This window comes from Dermacentor albipictus, chromosome 1, assembly GCF_038994185.2.
Source record: "Dermacentor albipictus isolate Rhodes 1998 colony chromosome 1, USDA_Dalb.pri_finalv2, whole genome shotgun sequence".
NCBI lineage: Eukaryota > Metazoa > Arthropoda > Arachnida > Ixodida > Ixodidae > Dermacentor > Dermacentor albipictus.
This window is the reverse complement of record NC_091821.1, coordinates 352223945-352243978: the sequence shown is the minus strand read 5'-3', so window position 1 is coordinate 352243978 and position 20034 is coordinate 352223945. Positions and strand designations below refer to the sequence as shown.

The 20034-nt window shown below is 46.4% G+C and overlaps 1 protein-coding gene across 1 annotated transcript in view; it reads left to right on the top strand.

Moving 5' to 3' along the window:
* Nucleotides 1-3033: 3033 nt before the first annotated feature.
* LOC135909616 (serine hydrolase-like protein) overlaps nucleotides 3034-20034 on the top strand; it is a 47746-nt gene continuing 30745 nt past the window's right edge. The window contains exon 1 of the mRNA XM_065441606.2: nucleotides 3034-3307. The gene's annotated coding sequence lies outside the window, so the exon portion shown is untranslated. The remainder of the gene's footprint in view (nucleotides 3308-20034) is intronic.

Below are 20034 nucleotides of genomic sequence, written 5' to 3'. Positions count from 1 at the left end.
GATTTTCCTATACTCTTAGCCATGCCCTTCCAAGTCTTTATCTTCGCATGGAGGCACGGATTATGCTTTTATCAGCGCCAGGAACATTTGCGGCGATAAACTTCTGAGCCTCTATGGTAGCGATAATTCTTTCCTTGCTGAAAACAGCGAAGCGCGAAGTATGATGATTTATTGATTCGATGTTCCGTTTCAATTTTCTGGCGCAATGACGGTGCTGCACGCTTTTAACTAAGTTAGGCTATGATAAGGTTAGAACGCGGAGCTTTCTGCAGGCGAGAGTGAAAATGGTTACCGCTAGTGGTAGAGCAACCGAAAAGTTTTGTTGCTGCAATAATCTGGCGTGTCGCTATACATATAGCAGCGAAACAGTGACGATATGGGACAAGCGAGAATTTGCCGCAGTGTTGCGTAAGGCTGTAGCGAGAGTGGTGTTTCGTTGCCCTGACACCTGTCAAAATTTTGATGACTCACCTTTTAAAAAAGGTTTACGTTCTCTGGGGCGTATCGTGTCCCTCCAAAATAATAATATATCTTGCGTGCGCCGTGCTTTATTCAACAAAGGAAATGCAAGCAAGACGGATTATTATTATTTGGGAAAAAGATGCGCTCCATAGGGAGTAAACTTTTTTGAGAGTGAATTATCGTCGCTTGTTTTGCTTGCGCTTTCCTTTCCCGGAAGCTATGCGCCCGCTACTTTCCTGTCGAGAATATATGCTATGTCATGCTGATAACGCGCATGCCGCTCATGATATGCATGGAGGAAGGAAAACGTTAGGAGGGAGCATCGCGCAACGCGATTGAAGCCACACCTGGTGGCCCAGCACGTGATCGCACGTCAAAGTGAACGGTTGGTTTCGTAATGTTCCTGCTCTGTAGGCTGAGCCACAGCAGGGCAGCCGAACAAAAGCGCACAGAGTGAAAACTACTGGAACAGCTACTGAGAACCAAGCGCCTCGGCAAATCTCGATTCTTGCCCAGAGATCACGATGCAAGAGGTCACTTGTTGGGCCACCACTGAGCAAGGGCTTCACGGGGCATTCGCTTGACAGGGCTGGCTGCGTGTCGTAATGCTCTCTCCTAACTTTCTCCTTCCTCCACGATGATATGGAACGTACACGTTAGAACAATCTGGAAAATACCATGCGCACAGCGTTAAAGAGAGGAAAGGCAAGCAATACAGATGACGGTTATTGTTTGGAGACAAGGTATAAGCTCCAATTCGCAGATTATCAGAAGTGAGACAACGACAAAAGCTTTCGAAGCAACGGAGAAACAAAATGGGTAAAGCAAACTCCGTCTTCTGCTTCGCAGAGGAAGCCTACATGGCAGCCTATGGTTTTTTCTTGCAATTTGTCATTGAGTGTTTTTGTCAGTCTGGTCGTGTAGTAGTTTTATGTTTTACGCTGCAACCTGTGATGATTTCCTTGCAACGGGCCCTTTTACATATGTTTACGCCACACAAGTCCTGCAGTTTCTTTTCTTCTTGTTTTTCTAAAACTTCGCATTTTTTCCTATTATTTATTTAGCGTTTTTGAAAGGTAGTCATATATACAGCAGCCATTGTTTCTTAGAAAACTTGTGTGGAAACAAGCTCTAAAGTTCTTGATATACTATTCATTCGCGCAGATTTCTTATGACAATTATTGATATTGTGCTTAACACTGACGTTTTTTTCCCCTGAAAGCTTGTCTTTTTTTCACTAGTCAGCACAGGCGTGTTCCTAATTACACCGAAATAAATAATCCTGCTGTAAATGTAAGCGTTTGCGTTGAACTACTATTCGACATTCGATTCGGTACTTACTATTCGTATTCCAAAAAAAGTTGATATTCGTCCGCCTCTATACTACTTATCAAATTAGTCATTTCTAAAATATGTCTATCATCGAGCTGCTTCATTTCATAAAAAGTCTTGCATCAGTGCGCATCTTATACCGGTTTCACATGGGCACTTTGAATCGCGACCGAGGCCGATCCGGATCGAAATTCTCCACCGCGAATGGCTCCCTCCCACAGCTTGCACAAAAGAGCAAAGTGCAACCGAGAAATTCTATCCTGCTCGAGCTCGATCGCGATCGAAAGTGCGCCGCGTGACAACCGTATTAAATCCTGCATCGCATAATATTTTGCTTAACGTCAAGGGTAACTTTTAAAGTTAACGAATATCGGTGTATTAACACCCTTCTTAACAGGTGCAAATAAACACCTGCAGATAAAGTGTTTAAAAGCGTAACAACTGGGGTCAAATTTAAATCAACCATTTAGCATCTTTATGGGTGTTTAAACACGTTAGCACCATATATTACATCGGTGCTAAATAGGCGTAATGGAGATTGTAAATGCAAAACACCATTTGAGCACTCTTAAAAGCCTGCTAAAATGTTTACCGTACGGATACAGGAAACCCCCTGACCGTCACATCGAAATATGGAAACCATCGAATTTACGCAGATAATTTTTCCCGTATATGGTGACGTCGGAAAATCAACCCACCGGTCTTTTCTCGACCATCTGTCGGAGGATGCACTAGATTTTGGCTCAGTGATTCACCAGAAAGCGACGGGAGATATGCACCTTTTTTCTGCAACGACCCGACCGTTACCTTTGCCCAACCCTCCTGCAGCAGCGAGCAATAGTTGGGCACAGCTGCACAGGACATCGTACTCGGGAAAGTCGCGCAATGTCAAAATCCATGAACTCATCGCACCTGAGATCACGCTCACGCGTCAACCGTGCCAAGAAAGTGTCGACGTACCACGCTTGCGAGGGAACTCTGAGAGGGGGCGTTGCGTCAGCGTTGTGTCAGTTCACAATAAAGCTCGCCGAACTCTTCTCGCAACGTTTAGTTCCGTGCCGCACTCTCGCTGTTCTAAATGTTGGCGGCCAAAGAAAGAAAGAAAGAAAGGGAAAACAAACACAGCGCTAAAGTGAGCCTAGTCGCCTGGTGAGGGAATCACACACGGCGCCCGCGCGGAGAAAGTGTTGTGCAGAGCGTGGCGTCGTAGCATCCCCTCAGCAACGGCCTGGCACGCGAGTGCCAGTTCGTAAGCGGAACATTCGCCTCCCACAGCCGTAGCTCCTGCCCGCGCGAGCGTCCGTATAGTGTTTACGGTCGAGGCGAACGGTGCACGGACGACGAGCGTTTGCGAGCAGCGTGTGTTTGCGGTGCGCGCGGTACTCGATTTAGCCGCGTCCCCCGTCGGAGCCAAGACAGTTCGCTCTCCCGCGACCCGAAGGCGCGAAAATTTGTGTCACCGGAGCGCTGGGTCTCTGGGCTCAATCGCCCTTGATCTTCGCCCTCGGCACAGGTGAGTTTCGTGCGCTTTCGCTTTCGTTCGGCTGAAGGATGCAGCGCGTCGCACGCGCGTCGTCTGCTCTCGGAGCGCGATCGGCCCGCTCCTTGACTACGAACAGTCGCTCCTTATTTGACGCATGCATGAGCTCATGATGCCATTAGGTCGCTTGAGGTGCGCTGTCTTCTCGCATAGTGATGGCGACCCGTTATCCGAACAGACGAGGCGCCGGACGTTACGACGAACTGGGAGAACGAAATCGTTTGTGCGGCCGCTTTCTAGCGGGGTCGGCACACTTCCGCGTTGCAGCGCCGCCGCTTTTCGGTGCGCGAGCACGCGCACGCTTGACGCAGCTTTTTGACAGCTTTGTCGTGCTTGCGATTATTGCATTTTGTTGCTGGCAGTTGTACCTGCGGTGGTCTGTGCGTGAGCAACGTTTGACCCCTCCACTTGTTTACGAGGGTGTACGTGCTGGCTTTATTCTGCTTCGATAGGATGACTCAACTTAATCACTGAAGTCCATAGAAGGCACCCTCAACCCCCGCCTCCCCCTAAGTATTGAGCCGCCTAACGACGAAAAGTGCGTGTAATAGAGAGAGACGTCGTATCTGATCCCGCAACCAGGTGCACTTCGAACAACGTGCCGAATGAAGCTGTGGAATATAGCATAAAAATGACAGCGTTGACCTAATGTGACGCGTATGTGGCAACAGTGCGCAAATTAGACTTACTTTCTACTCAAACCGGGAAAAAATAAGAAGGAAAGAAAGAAACGGTAATTTATTTTACCGTACCAACCGCTGTGACTCAATTGCTACAGCGATCAGATGCTGACTTTGAAGTCATACTTTTACCTGGCCGGCGGCGACCTTCCAATGAGAGAGCGTGATGCAACAATGAGCAAGGTCATCACGTTGTCGAAATTAGGCCGGTGCTTGGCGAGACTAAGTGTAGTTTTCAGGCCTCACTCGATTTTTAAAATCAGTACGAATTTGAGAACTGCAGGCTTTGAGTAGACCTACTTGCTACGCACCTTCCTTCATCTCCATTGTCATCCATCATGCTCCTCTTTGATTCTCTTCCCACCGCGCAGCTAGCTGAGTGGAGAAATGTATGCATCTCGATCAGGGCATTTCTCATCATTAAACTCTCTGGTTCTCAGAGTCAATAAGTAAGCATCTTGGGACGTAACAGTAAGTCACTCGAGGACGTCGTTGGCTGAGGATGGTTCAAATTATTACTGCGCTAGCTGTTAAGGGTAATTCGTTCAGTTTTCTTCGCGATTGCTGGAGATGTTGCCACAACTTTTATAGTCATAATAAGAAAATAAAATTCTGTTCACGTCCGAGCTTGTCGCGATCTGTCGTCGTTGTGCCGTCGTTATCATGGTTGTCATCGTCGTTAACGTCGCCGTACCGTTGTCGTCGTAGTTGACATTGTAATCGCGGCAGTTGTCGCTGCTTTGTGTGGCTTTGCGTGTTAATAAACTACGCCTCTCCCACAGCAAAATAATAATAATAATAATAATAATAATAATAATAATAATAATAATAATAATAATAAAAGACGAGGATGGGACAGGTCACTAAAATAATTACCATGGTAATTGTTGACTTATTAGTTTGTTGAACAATATACATTACAGAAAACTCTTTCCAGTGTATCAAACACGTTACTAAGGGCACTGTGATAAAGCCATCCTGAAGAGTAAGTTCGTTTGATATGTATTAGTAAATTACCGTTCTCCAATACCATAAAAGAATTCCTCGCCCATTTACTCACGCACCAGAATCTTGTCACAGCAGTCCTTCTTTCGAAGATGCCTCTGCATGGTGAAGGACGTGCTCAAGAGCCTTGTACGTCAGCTGAAGCGACCTGGCTTCGCGGAAGGCTTCGCGAGCAGTTCTCCAGGAGCAGGAAAAGGTGACGCGAGAAACAGGTTAAGGTTTAAGAAGTTGGACAGACTCCACGCATAATGTGCGAGTCGGTGTTAAGCGAACCTTTCTTTGCTGTTTGTGCAAATATTAAGGCTCTCGCTTTGTGATTTATGGGCCGACAACACGGCGGCACCGATGAACCTGTGATGTCTGAAATTTCGATGACTCTTTATTCAGTGCGTAAGTTTGAAAAAATCGCCAGTTTGTGTGTTCGTTCACTTTCGAAGGAAATGTGATCCTTTCCTCAAATAAAGTTGCCGAGGGACAATTAAGGATACTTAAACTGTATTCGGAGCAAAAGCGTCCGTCAGGCTGCTAAGCCTTTCGCTCTTGCTTCGGTTTCTGTATATGTACGGAAAGAAAGAAATCAGTAAAGAAAGAAAGATATAAAGAAAGAAACTTGAGAGCAACATGCAAGTTAGTTTAGACTATAGTAATGTATTCATTCTCTCATATAACGAAAAAAAAGTATCTGGCTAGATGAAAGTCCTTGGCGTCGGACACAATGCCGAGCCCGAATTTCCTTGCATGTCACAAGTAAACGTCCCATTCACAGGTGCATCTGGCCGAACTATACGGGCAACAGGCGGGTATACATAGGGGGTGTTTCAGCGAACACTTTCAAAAGTTCTTAAAGGTTGCTTGTGGCACGTAGCACAATTCTAGTTCATGAGTTGGTCTACTCGAAGTGGTGGACACTACCTGCACAAAAAATTGAAATGCGTAATCGACTATAATTAACAAAAAAAATCACTAAATCAGTTTTTAACTAATTACCTTGTGGCCCATATTACAATTTGCAAATTATAGCCGTAGAGTTCGCAAGGCGGATCAACTTGGAACGACTTCTCAGGATGACACTGTAGTGCCGAGATATTAATTCCCGAACTTTGCGGAGAAATGCATTGGCGTTCCAGTTACTTTTATGTTTGAATGCATGAAACGACGTTTTGAAAAGAAAGTAACTGGAACGCCAATGCATTTCTCCGCAAAGTTCGGGAATTAATATCTCAACACTACAGTGTCATTCTGAGAATTGGTTTCAAGTGGGTCCACCTTGCGAACTCCACGGCTAGAATTTGTAAATTGAAATATGGGCCGTAAGGTAATTACTCAAAAACTTATTTAGTGAATTATTGTTAATTAGTCGACTATATCTACTTGAATTTTTTGTGCTAGTAATGTCCGCCACTTTGAGTACCCCACCTCTTGAACTAGAATTGTGCTGTCTGCCACAAGCAACCATTAAAATTTTTTGAAAGTGTTCGCTGAAACAACCGGTACATCACAGATGTGCAAAAGTATCAATGGTGTGAGATCAACACGAGGAGGCGCACGTGATCAGCTTTCACGAAGAATGTTCGAAAGCGCAGACCTTCAGGCAGGTTGTCTCTCTCTCGAGGAAACCGCTGAAGGCCTGCGAAAGACGGCACCCAACAACGTTTCTTTGGAGGAGGAAAACGTGTAGCGATTGTCGACACCATTCGAGTTGCTTGCCGTACTATACAACCACCGTAGCATGACGGTGGTTGTATATATAGTGCGACCAGGCCACAAGCATGCGCAATTTATGGGGTCTGCAGCTCCGGCGAAGGACTCGTCACATGACGTTGCGCTCATCGCAAAGAAGGCACCGTTGTCAACGCTTTATAAGCCAGCAGCGCGCCAGCTCAAGGGGTGGCAGTGTTGCGGACCGCCGTACGAAGTGCGAGGGTGTGTGCTGCATAGGGCCTGTGAGCGCGTGACGCGTTGGTGTGCCTGCTTGTTATTAAGATATTTCGTTCGTTTTCCGCGCTTATAGCTTTATACTCCCGTATTTTCGTTCCTTGGTCCCAGGCGCCCGAGATGCACTACAGCAAGTGCAATGGCCATGCTACAATTTACACAACACACAAGAGTAGGTTCAATGCTCTAAACATGCTCCTGTGTTGACCAGTGCATGCATCACCGCCCCATGCACTATATTCTTGTCGTAATCATCCTCTACCCCTCTTTCGTTCCGCTTCTCCACTTCCCCATAATGTGCAGGGTAACTCAAGCCGACCTCTCTGGCTTTACATAAATAACTTCAAATGTTAATTACGTAGTTCGTTTTAAGCTTATCAGACAATTATTGCATTTCTTGCGCCGCCTTTTCTTGCTTGCGTGGAACTGCCCGCGAACCCTTTCGCGAAGCCAACTCGCTTCAGCAGGACATCGCCGTCAGCACTGTTTTTCACACCGGCGTCTCCCGCATAGCGAAAATTCGTTTTGCTTCAAGCTGGAAAGGGAAACCACGTGACAGAATGCTTCCGCGCCTTCCGGTAGGTGCGCATGCAGCGATGGCTGGATTGACACCGTAAATTCCACCGAGGGTTGTTTGTTTATACTCTGCTCGATATTGTAGCCACCGCAGGCACGGTTCGCGCGCTGCATCCCTCATCGGACAAATTTAGAAGCGAGTTCTATTTTTTGCCGTCGAACTCGAAAGATTCAACACTGTGGCACTCCGCCAAAGCTTGTTAGGACGGTTTATTCGTATCTTCGTGCAGTTTAAACGATCCGATCCCGGGTGAGGGAAATGACGGGTTCTGTCTCCGCGTTATTCCGTATTAATTATCTCTAACGCAAAACATTTGCCTAATCACCAGACCTACTCCATTGTGTACATACAGCAGAATAAGTAAGGATGTTTTTGTGCTCGCCATACTCACTGCCCTGATCATATATCTGAATGTCCAGAAAGCGCTGAGAAGATGAGATTTGAATTATGCCACGTCAACAATGGGCGCCTTAACGGCAGCCGTGGCATTTCGCTACACGGATAGCCGCTGCGAGAGTAGCCAGATGAATAACCGCTGAGATAGCCCGACGTTCTCAAGTGAGTGAGAGTGTGGGTAAGTGAGTGTATTGCGTTGCTTCAGGCGAATGCACACAGGCTGATTCGTTCAGGTGCAATTAGCCTCGCAAGTTGCCAGCAGCTTCCACCCGTGTGGGCCTGCTGGCAGTGATGAAGTTTCTTCGATATGGGTCATATTATCACCGATATCGGATAATCCGGCGTCGGCGATAAGATGGAGACAATATATATAGTCGCGGCACATCCTATATCTCGTGCACTTGGATCTTTCCGGGTACAAAGTTCCGGACGGACTATTTACAGAATAATCCGCTGCGTACACGTCTTGTATACATGCTGTTTGACGCGGCAGCCCAGAGATAGCGGGTCGCAGCGCGCACTGCTTCGTTCCACATTTTGCTTCCCACCACCACCACCACCACCACCACCATGTTATGCGCCTGAACCTGCGCGGCACCAAAAGAGAAGGAGGTCACTCTCCCCTCGTGCGAGAGCAGATGACCTCCTTATGAACTCCAGGGTATACATTTCGCTGACTTCCTGCGAGTTCGCGGATATGCGACCCGACTTCCTTTTGCTGGCTTGGCGCACGTTTGTCGGTGCGAAAAGTGCTGGCATTTTCAGTTTACTACGTGGTGATCGACTGAGACAGTGTTGTCGCAGTTATGGTAATAATTCGAAGTCGGTAAATGTGACACAAATGTCTCGTCTCGTCCTGTTGTATACGCGTATTCTTACTTGTTACAGGTTCTCGTCATATCGTTATTACACCAGCGCACCGAAATGACGAAGCATGCTGCATGCCCTCCACCAACATAAAAGGGAGCGGTTGGTTCGCGTTTCAGGCTGTCAGGTGCCCTTTGTTTTTGCGATCAGAAGGAAAAAGTACAACACAAGGACTTTCTCGAACACCTGATAACGCGCATTAGTGTTCCTTCTCGTGCTTCTGCATTAATCATCGTTTGAATGCCTATATGAGGTGTTCCTGTCCAAATTGGCTGTGTATACGTGTATACGTGTAAACTGTGTATATGTACACTTCTTCGCCTTGCAGCCTTTCTGTACGGAACCCGTCATGGAGACGTTCAGTCAATTTTTTACGTCTCCAGCTCCAACCTGGCATATTTGATATCGACAGAAGACTGTACGTGTCAACTCATATTCTACAATTCGTGTATTTTTGTTGTTGTTGTTACGCAGTACCGCAGCGACCAATGTTTTCTTTATTTATCAGTATAAAATGAATCCTGTTTCTCTCTCTCTCTCTCTCTCTCTCTCTCTCTATGATTTTTGTGGTGGAGGGGAGGGGGTACACGTATTCGTGCTCTTGTCGCTGCGCGGGTACATTATTGTTACTATTATTACCGTTCTCGTTTTCCATTCATGTTTATATGTGGTATAGTAGTATTTAGTTGCAACAGCATAAGAAAAAGAAGAAGACGTTGGCGTAATTTATTGTTGACCACCTACTAATAATAATAACTCGATGGTGACGGCAGTGTCTATGCGCCTGTTTCTTTAACGTGCACGGTCCGCGTGCGTTTGAGTGCACATACCAGTGTCGCACGAAGTTCACGGTCGGGCTCCTGTGTCGATCCGATCGAGCGGCCTTTCTGCCTTTGTTCTTCGACACTGAGCTGTTACAGCTGCGCCCAGCGCAGTGTGGTTGGCCCACTTTGCAGCCCCCTATGTGTGTCATCCATGTCGCTCTGCTGCAGCCGGAAAGGCAGACCCGAACGGCCGACCCACAGCGTGGGCTCGCTTCGACGTCGCAGCTTTCGGGTTACGCCCCTCCCGCGTAGCGGAGCCGTGACTCCCTTTCAGCAGCCCACTCCTTCTCGGCTTGCCGGCCGGTCATCGGTTCGACGGATGCCGCTGTCGCCGGGCGCTTTCCTCGACGCAAGAGCGCGGTGCAGCGGCCCCGCGACCTCATTCTCACGTGCGGAGTGCGGTGTTCAGCGCCCGGCGTATCGCTGCCTCGTTTGTGTCTTCACAGACCAGGTTCCCCCTTAGCTTAACGAGACGTGATGTCTGACTAAGCCGTCCGCCACGATTACGTTGACATGCTTCGAGGAGTGCGATCAGTGTAGCAGCGCTTGTTTCGTTCGTCGAACGCGAACGCGACCTTTAGGTCAACGCGGCGCGATATGTTCGGAAGGCGTGAAGGCTCCGACGAGGGGTTTTGCGCCACTTCCGTTTCTTTTTCATTCGTGCATATGAAATTACCTTCCTTGTTTTTCTAGCCTTTCGTTTATTCTGTATATCAGGTTTATGTGAGGTAAACTTCGGTTACTGACAACGGCAGGGGCGTCGTGAAGAGCAAAGAGAGCAGAAACATTTCAATGTGAGAAAGGCGGAGAGGACGACCGGTGTTTTCTATCTGGCCTGCTATATTCCATGTATAGGGGAGTAGAAGGGAAAGGAAAGGGAGGGGGTGGGGGGTGGATAGCAGATTACAGTGATAGAATACAGGGAACTATGCACACGTGCGGGGTGTACGTAAGTCACATGTTCTGTGCACAGTGCGACACAACACAGGCACCTGTTAAGCGGTGCTAGTCGTAATAAAGGAGCCGTGCGAACTGTATGTGGTGGTGCGTGGCTTACACGGGCTTTGCGCACGCATTGGTGTTATCATCATGATTAAAAAAAAGCAAAAAAAAAACAACTTACACTGACCTTGTTGAGACTCGTGAGGGAGTCAGGAAGTGTTCGTGCGCGTGCATTCGAGGTGGAAAATGGATTGGGACGTAGCGTCGCCTGAAGCGCAGTTAACCCTGAAGTCTTATATCGAACACGTCCACTATACAATATGTATTGCGGTGGTGTAAACACGCTATAGTCGGGCTTCTTACATTTGCTGTGCCCGCAGATCTGATAGCACAGTTTATCGCCCTTGACAGCTACGACATGGGATTTCGGTGACCGTGCTGTCTATAGCGAACGTCCTCAGTTTACGCGAAAGGTTTCGCGAAAACTGTGACCACCATAATGAACTTTAACACTGGTGGATCCGCAGAACATTTTGCATTCGAGATAAAGCAATTAAATCGAGTGCGTGCGAGTAATTGTTGCGCATTCCAGGAGATCAGAAGGAAAATATGCCTGTCATTGGAATGTGTGATCATGGCATTGGAAACGCTTTACGTCGTTCATCGCGAGCTCATCGTGAACTCGCCGAGCAGGCACTGCATGGCAAATGAGCGGCTACGTCACGCACAAGAGTCTGCGAACGAATGAACAACTGCTAGTTAGCTATGAACCTTGCACTCTTCCTCCGGTATGATCTGAATTATGACCTGACATTTTTACGCGAAAAAGAAAAAAGAAAAAGCCTTCCGTTGCCATTTATAGAAAATTGGTATGTATATGTATAGTGAATATGTTTTCACACTTCCTTTTCGGTAAACTATGGGTCACGTTTTGCAGCGTACCGGAGCTGTTTTTGCTGCCCGGCACAGTGCCTTCGTTGCTCTTCCAACTCTTCTTCTGTGAGGACGCGTTTGTCAACTTCGAGACCTAGACCAAGTTAAAGCAAAGCCCCACAAAACTTTAGACAAAATTTCGGAGCCACCTGCCACCTAAAGCCGCCGGGGTGGGAGGATGGCTGTCGTGAATGCTCCGGCTTTTGTTTGAGATACCGCGTTCAAAAAATACGAGCCTTTCGCTTTAAAGTTGGACGGAAAGCAGCTTTGTGCTTTGTCCGTGCTTGTGAGAGAGGCAGCCTGGGGAAGCCGAGTGTTAGTAGCTCTTCTTTCCTATTTGTGGCTCCTTTCACCAAGGCGCTGAGTCGTGCCAAGTCGTGTTCCCCAAAAGGTTGCCAAAAATAGCGTCCCTTCCTCTTCACGATCACTCCCTCTCTCTCTTCCTCTCTGGCGCGGAAGAGTTCAGTGGTTCAACCACAGAACACCTGTAAGGTTCGACTGTTCGTTTGGACGGCGTCCGCTGTCTCCTTCGTCACATTTTATGTACGAGCCCTCTCTCTCTCGGCTTCGAATGTTTCTATACTGCACTGTGTGCTTTGAGTGATTGATTTGTGTAGTTCAACGCCCTAAAGGAGCACTGGGGTTATGAGAGACGCCATAGGAGAGGGCTCCGGATTAATTTGGCCACCTGGGATTCTTTAACGTGACCTAAATCTTAGTGCGGCCGCCGCGACCGGGATTCATATCCGCGACCTCGTATACTTTGTAGCAGAACGTCATATCCACTGAGCCATCGCGAGGCAGGGTTCGCGTGCCTGCGTAGGTAGATACGTAAAGCGCCGACGCAGCCTCCTCCTCGGCTTCAGTGCGATGTCCTCACTTGAGTCCTCCATGCACTGATACATCCCATACGTGCCTTAAAACCGGCCTGTTGCAGTTCTCGCGCAGTAAGTTCGCGAACTCGAGTACAACGAAGGGATGACCCGGATGGTAGGAACAAAGCGCTAGTCCTCCTTGTACGTTGGGCAAAATAAACGCTCGAGATAACGCTCGAGATAACGCCGAACCGCCACAACAGTGAGCGTGCTCTGCGGTCACTCCGAGCTGGGGAGCGTGCTTGGGCGAGATTGCGCTCGAGTGATAGCGTGCGTTCGCATATACCCCGCAGCAGTGCTTTTCAAACGTTGCTTTTGTTGCGTCGCTTATTGCTGAACTTTATCTGTAGAATGTTTGCGCTTATTCGTGACCCCAGCCTCGATAGTTCCCGAAGGCCGTTTCTGCGGCACTTATAGGACGCTTTCGCCTTGCTTTTGCAAAGCCTTGCTTTTGAAAAGGCTGGAGTATCGACAGGTAGTACATGCGTTTTGTATAACAGCCGAGTTTACACTAACGCGACCGCATGTCTAGCGTATCTAATCCACGTAAACAGCGGTAATGGGCTAGAAAGACGAATCACATTAGTGTTTCAGGAGTGTGCGTACATTGAAACGGGTAAGTCTGCTCACGCGGTGCATGTATACGCTGGCGTATTGCATTATTGCATCGAGAGAGCGAGCAAAAAGAATCACATTTTCGTCATACGGGTGAAGCAATGAATGCGATAGCAACATGTTAGAATATTACACGAAGTGTAAGACTTGGAACTGTCGTGCCAGTATGAACTGAAATAACCGTAAGCTGACTAAGCAAAAACCAACTGTTGTGCTTCGGTACTTCTGTTTGAATCATGCCATCGGACATTTTCACCTATGTTTATTAATGAAAGCCAACGTCTTTCTTAGCGAATTTACCACCACTTTTCCGTATCGGGTATGTTTCAAACCTCGCGTGGGTCTATCCAGGCGGTAGCGCACAGCCTCGCCAATGAAATTAGACCATCTTAGAGTTTGAGCTTAGTTGTTATCGCACACATTTAATATTAAAGTCGGAGGAGATTTAACGCCAAAGGCATGTGCTGCCGGTGTTTTCTTTCATGCCATTTGTTTGTGGGCTGCTATTCTCAAAATTCTGTAGAATAATGTCGTCAAGAATGTAAGACCTGGTACGAGCAACTTTAGTGAAAGAATGGCGTGGCAATATAACCCGCATATACCGCATGTAATATAGCAGGGCGTGGCATATAGCGTACATATACCTAAATATATATGCGGAGCCTCAAGGCGACGACGATGGCAAAAATTCGCTTATATTGCAATATAGAAAAGAAAGGTTCAACCAAGTGTCGACGCTGCAAAAGGCAATGCCTACGTGCATGGTGGTTCAAATAATTAGATGATGAAATTTTGATTATATAATCTCTACTCTGTCTCTTTTTATAGTTTATTAGTCACTCATTTTGTATCCTATTCGTATGGTATTTCACGAGCAATTATGTCGACCTTGTGTTCTTAGGATTGACACATGGTGCATCCTTCTTTTTTTTTTTTTTTTTGACCAAGAGTCCGGGCGAACCAATCCCGCATAGTGCATATAGTGCAGACAGCGCAGTCAATGGTTGATGTTTTTTTTTTACTATATTGGCGCTAACTACGCCCGCATTGTTAATTTTACCTACTCTGCGACTAATTCTCGATTTTTAGTTGTCTCGATGAGGCCTAGATTTTTATACCTTTTGCGACTAGCTACGACGCTCTGGAGGAGTGAAAGATTTTTTTTTTTTTCTGGAAGCGGTTGGCAAAATACCAAGATACGCCAAACCCACGCGAAGTCAGCAAAGAAGACCTCGTCTTCAAAACTATGCTGCCAGCGTGTGGCTCCCCTCCATTCACCGAGGAAACGCAATCGCCGGAAACAAGTTCTGGCTTGCTTCGGACGTAGGGTGATGCGCGCCACATGTAAACGTTGTCGAATAGTATTACCGCAATGCTCTAATAAATGCGGTATGCTACAATCGCATTCATGTAAATGCGGCTCTAGTCGGATACAACTTAAGAGGAAGCTCTATAGCTCGGGCCCAACTCAGACGCCGCCTATTCAAATACATGTAAAACGCAAGAACGTTTTTTTTTATATAACCCCTGGGCCAATTTTAATGAAATTTGTTGCATATAAGAGAGAAAGTTAAAGTCTAGTGACTGTTTGAAGCGGAATTTCGATTTAGGGCCTGAATTTTGTTTAAAAGATTTTCAAAAAATCGAAACTTTGAAGAAAATAGAAGCACGAAGTTTACAAATTCATAGCTGTGCATCAAGAGCAGATATCGCGGTTCTGTAAACGGCATCCATTAGATAATTCAAAACAGACAAATTTGATATGTCATTTTACATCTTAGGTGAATTTGTTACGTCGTTTACAAGGGTTCTGCAAAAGCTGTATTTCCATGTTACTAAATATTTTTACGTTCATGTGTAACGTATCAATTTTGTTCGCTTTAGATGTACTATTAGTTGCAATTCTGTGAATTGCATTATTATTTTTTGTTGCTGAGTTACGGAGTTGTAAACTTGATAGTCTCGTTTTTTGAAAATATCTTATTTTTGTCAATGTTTAATAAAATATGGACGACCTAAATAAAGAACTCGAAACCAACAGCCACTAGATTTTAAGTTTTCTTTTAAATGCAACAAACCTCGTCAAATTTGGTGAAGTTGCCGAGAAAAACGAATTCTCCTTTTTCATGTATTTAGATATGAGCTAAAGCTTCCTCTTAAGTCTGCAGTGGAGCCCCGCCCCGCCCACGCCCTCATAACCGCCATCCTTCGCGAGGCTGCAAATAGTTCGTATACTTCACACTTTTCCTGTTACATAAATAGGGTGGTAACCACAAAAATAATATTATAAGCGTGTAATTTTGCACGTTTTCACTCGTCTATTATAGCGGAACGGTGAAAGTCTAATTATTTATTGAACTAAAATAAAACGCTTGCTTCGCTGCGATTAATTATGGTTAAGTTTCACTACATTTGGCAGTCAAGTTTCATGAGTAAAACGGAGTCAGCAGTGACATAAACTGTGCCGCCGACTTTTGAAGAGTGAAAAGCTCGGTCTTTATACACTTTGTCCGTGTCTCTTGCACACCTCATCGCTTCCGCCGGTGAAAAGACTCTTCAAGAACAGCAGACGCTCCGGGGGTATCAAGTACGACGCCATCTTGAAATGGTCGCTTGATGACGATATTGTTTGCTTCTGTGATTGGCGGGTGGAGTAACAATCCCGTGAGCTCCGTGTGCCTTGGTTGCCAACTGATGTTTTTTTTATTTCTTTTTTTAAGTTGTATCCTACTATAGCGACGACTGTTAAGGGTACTTCAGTTAAAGTTTGTGGTGTCATGTCGCCGGTGTCAGCGTCAGTTTTGTCGGCGTTATGTTTCCTTGGTAGATTCAGAGCTGAATTTTAATGTGAAAGCATCGAATGGCCCATTGAGCGAAGAAGCCGGCTTCTGGAGCCTGCTTTCTAACTTCGCCTCGGTAACCGCTATATAGAAATTCATGTATAAAAAAAGTCGCAGTTTTGTCCGAAAGGCGAAGCATCGATTGAGATAGCAAATTAGTAGACAGCCATATCAAGTAATGATGGTCCGTATAAACGTTTAAACGCTCGCTTACTAACCAAATTAACAAGCATGGTGTGAACGCGCACAGGCAAACATGCACACATCACACACGATGACCGCAGATACTCGCTTTCAAAACGTCGGCGTGGGGAAGCGGGGTTAGCAGCAGTGAGTGAAGTGACCTTCGCTCTATCTATCGCTTCAACGCAAACTGAATGCCGAGAAAACAGCACGCGCAAAGCTACGAGTTGTCAGCCCACCTAGGCTCTGCTACCAAAGCCTGTATGAATGCAGGGTGTCTAGGGCCTAGTCAGGTGACCACGTGTGTCACCTTTAGCCCTCTTCACCTGGACAATTTTATGTTGTCTAAATTTCGATAAAGTCAAAGTCAAAGCTAGCTCACTCTGCGATTTGCCGCGACTCCTGCTTTATGGTCCTACACGCATGGCTGACGGAAAGGCTCGCTGATCAATGAAATCAAGAAAGAAAAAGAAAGATCGCGGATGCGAAGCGAAGCGAAACAAAAAAATTGAAGGCGACCCTAATCTTTGACTTAGGTGTCTCTTAGTGGCACTCGCACCTTGGTGGTGTTGTTCTTTAGGTTAACTTTGGGCGAACGCAACGCACGAACTGAACTCGGAGGCAACTGTTTTCCATTAATTAGCCGGTTAAATATCGTGCCACATTCTTGTGTGTGACGTCATTAATGACGTCATTACTACCGCTTTATGCTTCCTGGTTTCCAGGAACTTCGCCAAAGTCTTCCTAACGTGGCGGGTCTCTAAAATCTACCTTAGTGTGTTTTGGTGTGCGGTAATCAGTGATTTCTAATTAATTCTAATTATTCCAGACACTTCAGTAACTCAACTTGAACTTGTAACTGAACTTATGCTCTCATATCATACCTATAATGAAACCCACGACTTTTGTATTGTACTATATTTTAAAAATATTTTTACAGATTTATTTTAATTTACATCCCCGGTCGTCTCAGTGATTTCTAATGAATTTTATTTATTCCAGACACTTCAGTAACTCAACTTGTAACTAAGCTTATGCTCTGATATATCTATAATGAAACCCATGAATTTTGTACTGCACTACATTTTTCTATTTTTTTTTCTTATTTAATTTGAATGTCCTCCCCGGTCGTCTCAGAAAGTGAACCGGAAGTGCTGCACAAGAAACAAGAGCGTCACTCGATGCTCTTTCCAATAATAAGAATAAACATTCACAATTATAAGGGGTTTATTTTTCACTGTCACTCCTATCGTTATTCCGAATCTTTTATTAACGTTAATATTCGATATGAAAACAGACATACACAATGGATTGATTCGTTGAGGGAAGCTTCTTTTCACTTCAAATATATACATTTCTTAATTATCTACTCATTTGATCTGATTACTCAGTTATGCACTATATATTGTTTTCCAACTTTCCTTGCGTTTACCCTTTCGTTTCACCCGCCGCGGTTGCTCAGTGGCTATGGTGTTAGGCTGCTGAGCACGAGGTCGCGGGATCGAATCCCGGCCACGGCGGCCGCATTTCGATGGGGGCGAAATGCGAAAACACCCGTGTACTTAGATTTAGGTGCACGTTAAAGAACCCCAGGTGGTCAAAATTTCCGGAGTCCCCCACTACGGCGTGCCTCATAATCAGAAAGTGGTTTTGGCACGTAAAACCCCATATATTATTATTACCCTTTCGTTTCATTTCTGTATTTGAACATTTGTTTTTGTTGGTTCTTCCAACTGCTCGATTCTTTGGCCGCCCTCCACTATGGACACGTGGCATGTTTTGAGGTTCATCATCATGATCACGATCATAATTATCATTGTCATCAACGTCATCGTCGTCGACGTCGCAGTTTCACGAGCTACCGCTGTCACTGCTGTAACCGTGAGCCATAGTCATCACACTTCCTCCTTTGCCCAAATATAGGCATCAGCCTACTTACTGCTAGTCGAATTGTTATCTGGCGGCTCGCATCCGGAGTGCGCATCGTGCCAAGCTCTAATGATAATAAATAACGCATGTGCCAGCAGTATGTTAGCCGGCAGCTGGCTGCATAGCTGGTATTCCAACAATATAGCAGGCGAAATAAAAAACAAGAACAATACGAAACGCACACTGAAAAGGAAAACAGTTATGACAAAGAGGCCTTGTGTATCCTGCCACTTTTCTAGAAATGAAGGATTTTCAATCAAACAATGCAGAGAACGTACACGACGACGACCTTGCAATCGACCTCCCAATGTTTCCTCCTGCAGTGGTAGTTCACGTGGATAATAAAAGCTTAAACGCGAAAACACAGGATATAACAATCCAGTCAAGCGACCATGCTTGCCGTGGTGCAGCATACGTAACAAACGCTGGCTGTGTGGCTTTAACATTTAGCTTGATTTTAGTCTGCCAGAAGTTGCTTTCTCACGACGAGTAGTAGATGGTAAAATGTTGAATCTTTACATTTCTTCACATAAACGTTCAACAGTAGCACGAGGACTAAACTAACACTGCAGTCTATATTCTGCCTGCACCGTTTGCTTTTTGAACTGCTTCTCAAGATTAAGCCGTTCTCGGCAGGTTAAATTTATTCAGCGGTAATTTGAAGCAAATCTAATTGAGGCTTTCATCTGTTTGCAGCACACGAAAAGGCATAGGCCAGCATTTGTTTGGGCTAAACAATCAACTCAGTTCAACCATCCACAGGTACTTGTTGCTTGGAGAACAGTTATGACGGATCTATTTGACGAAACTCACACAGCTGTTCTGTCCAACTTTTGGTCTCAGATATGCCTTAAACCGTATGGCTGCAGCCAGCAAGAAGCCGACGCCTCGTTCCATAGCCGTCTTTCCATAGGCCGACCTCTCTACATTTTCCATTCATTAAACTACTTCTTCTTCTTGTATAGGGTGTATGCACGAAATCAGGCGGCGCGGTGCATTGTGGGTGAGCGGCCATCTTGTAGTACTCCTTAGCAGACGCCCGCTGTAGCCTCCGCACCCGCTAGTGCAGCATGCTGCGACGATAAATGGAATCACCGCTCCAGTGACGCGCTGCAAGTTGCCTGTTCACAAAGACAATGACTTCAGTTGTTAGAGACTATGCAGCAACGTTATCTGAACGTGACAGACAACGTTACGAGATCAAGACAAAAGCGATTGGCATGGACCCTTTTACGATGCGTGCAAGCGACTGCATCAAAGACATTGGCTTGTGGCCGTGCGTGGATAGCTCAGATATCTACGAATTCTTGGTTCTGAGGACCAGCTTCACGACGCGTAAGCAGTTGAAGTCGCGGAAGGCGCTGGAGGCCCACAATTTTGTGACGAGCGGCTGGGTGCACGAGCCGTCTGTGAAGGTGGTGTCTGCCGATACCATAATCATCATAACAAAGGTAAGGCGTCCTCTTTTGCACCATAACATGTGCTGATGCCGCGTTTTATTCGCAGGTAAACCACTCGCAGAGCCTCAACCAGGCTCCGCTAACAGTGTGGGTGTTGGCCAAGAGCGACGGCGACATAAACGCTGCGCACTGCACTTGCATGGCAGGGAACGGCGAGGCCTGCGCTCATGTTGCCGCCGTTCTTTTTTTCCTCGAGTACGGTGTGCGTGGACGGCAAGAACGGTCTTGCACTGACATCGCAAATGCCTGGCTTCCAGCCCACGTACGAAAAGTGGAAGTGCGGCCCGTTGCTGCCATGGATTTCGCGTCGAGTGCGCGGAAGAAACGTCGGCTCGATTGTGAAGGAACTTCAGTTTGTGCAGCCAGTGTGACCGCGCGTACTAAGGCCCCTGCTCCAACGAAAGAAGAGTGGAACAGCTTCTTTGGCCATCTTTTAAACTCCGGACATCGGCCAGTCGTGGTGAGCACGGACCCCACGTACAGCGACATGTATGTGCCTGCGGCAAGAGCCTGCAATGGTGCAGACTTGCGTCGACTGTACGACCGCAGTGCACAGAGCTTGTCTTATGACCAGCTGGCACGACGCTGCAGTGTTGTTTACAGTAAGCTGCAGATTAGTGACGATTGTCAGGATTGGGG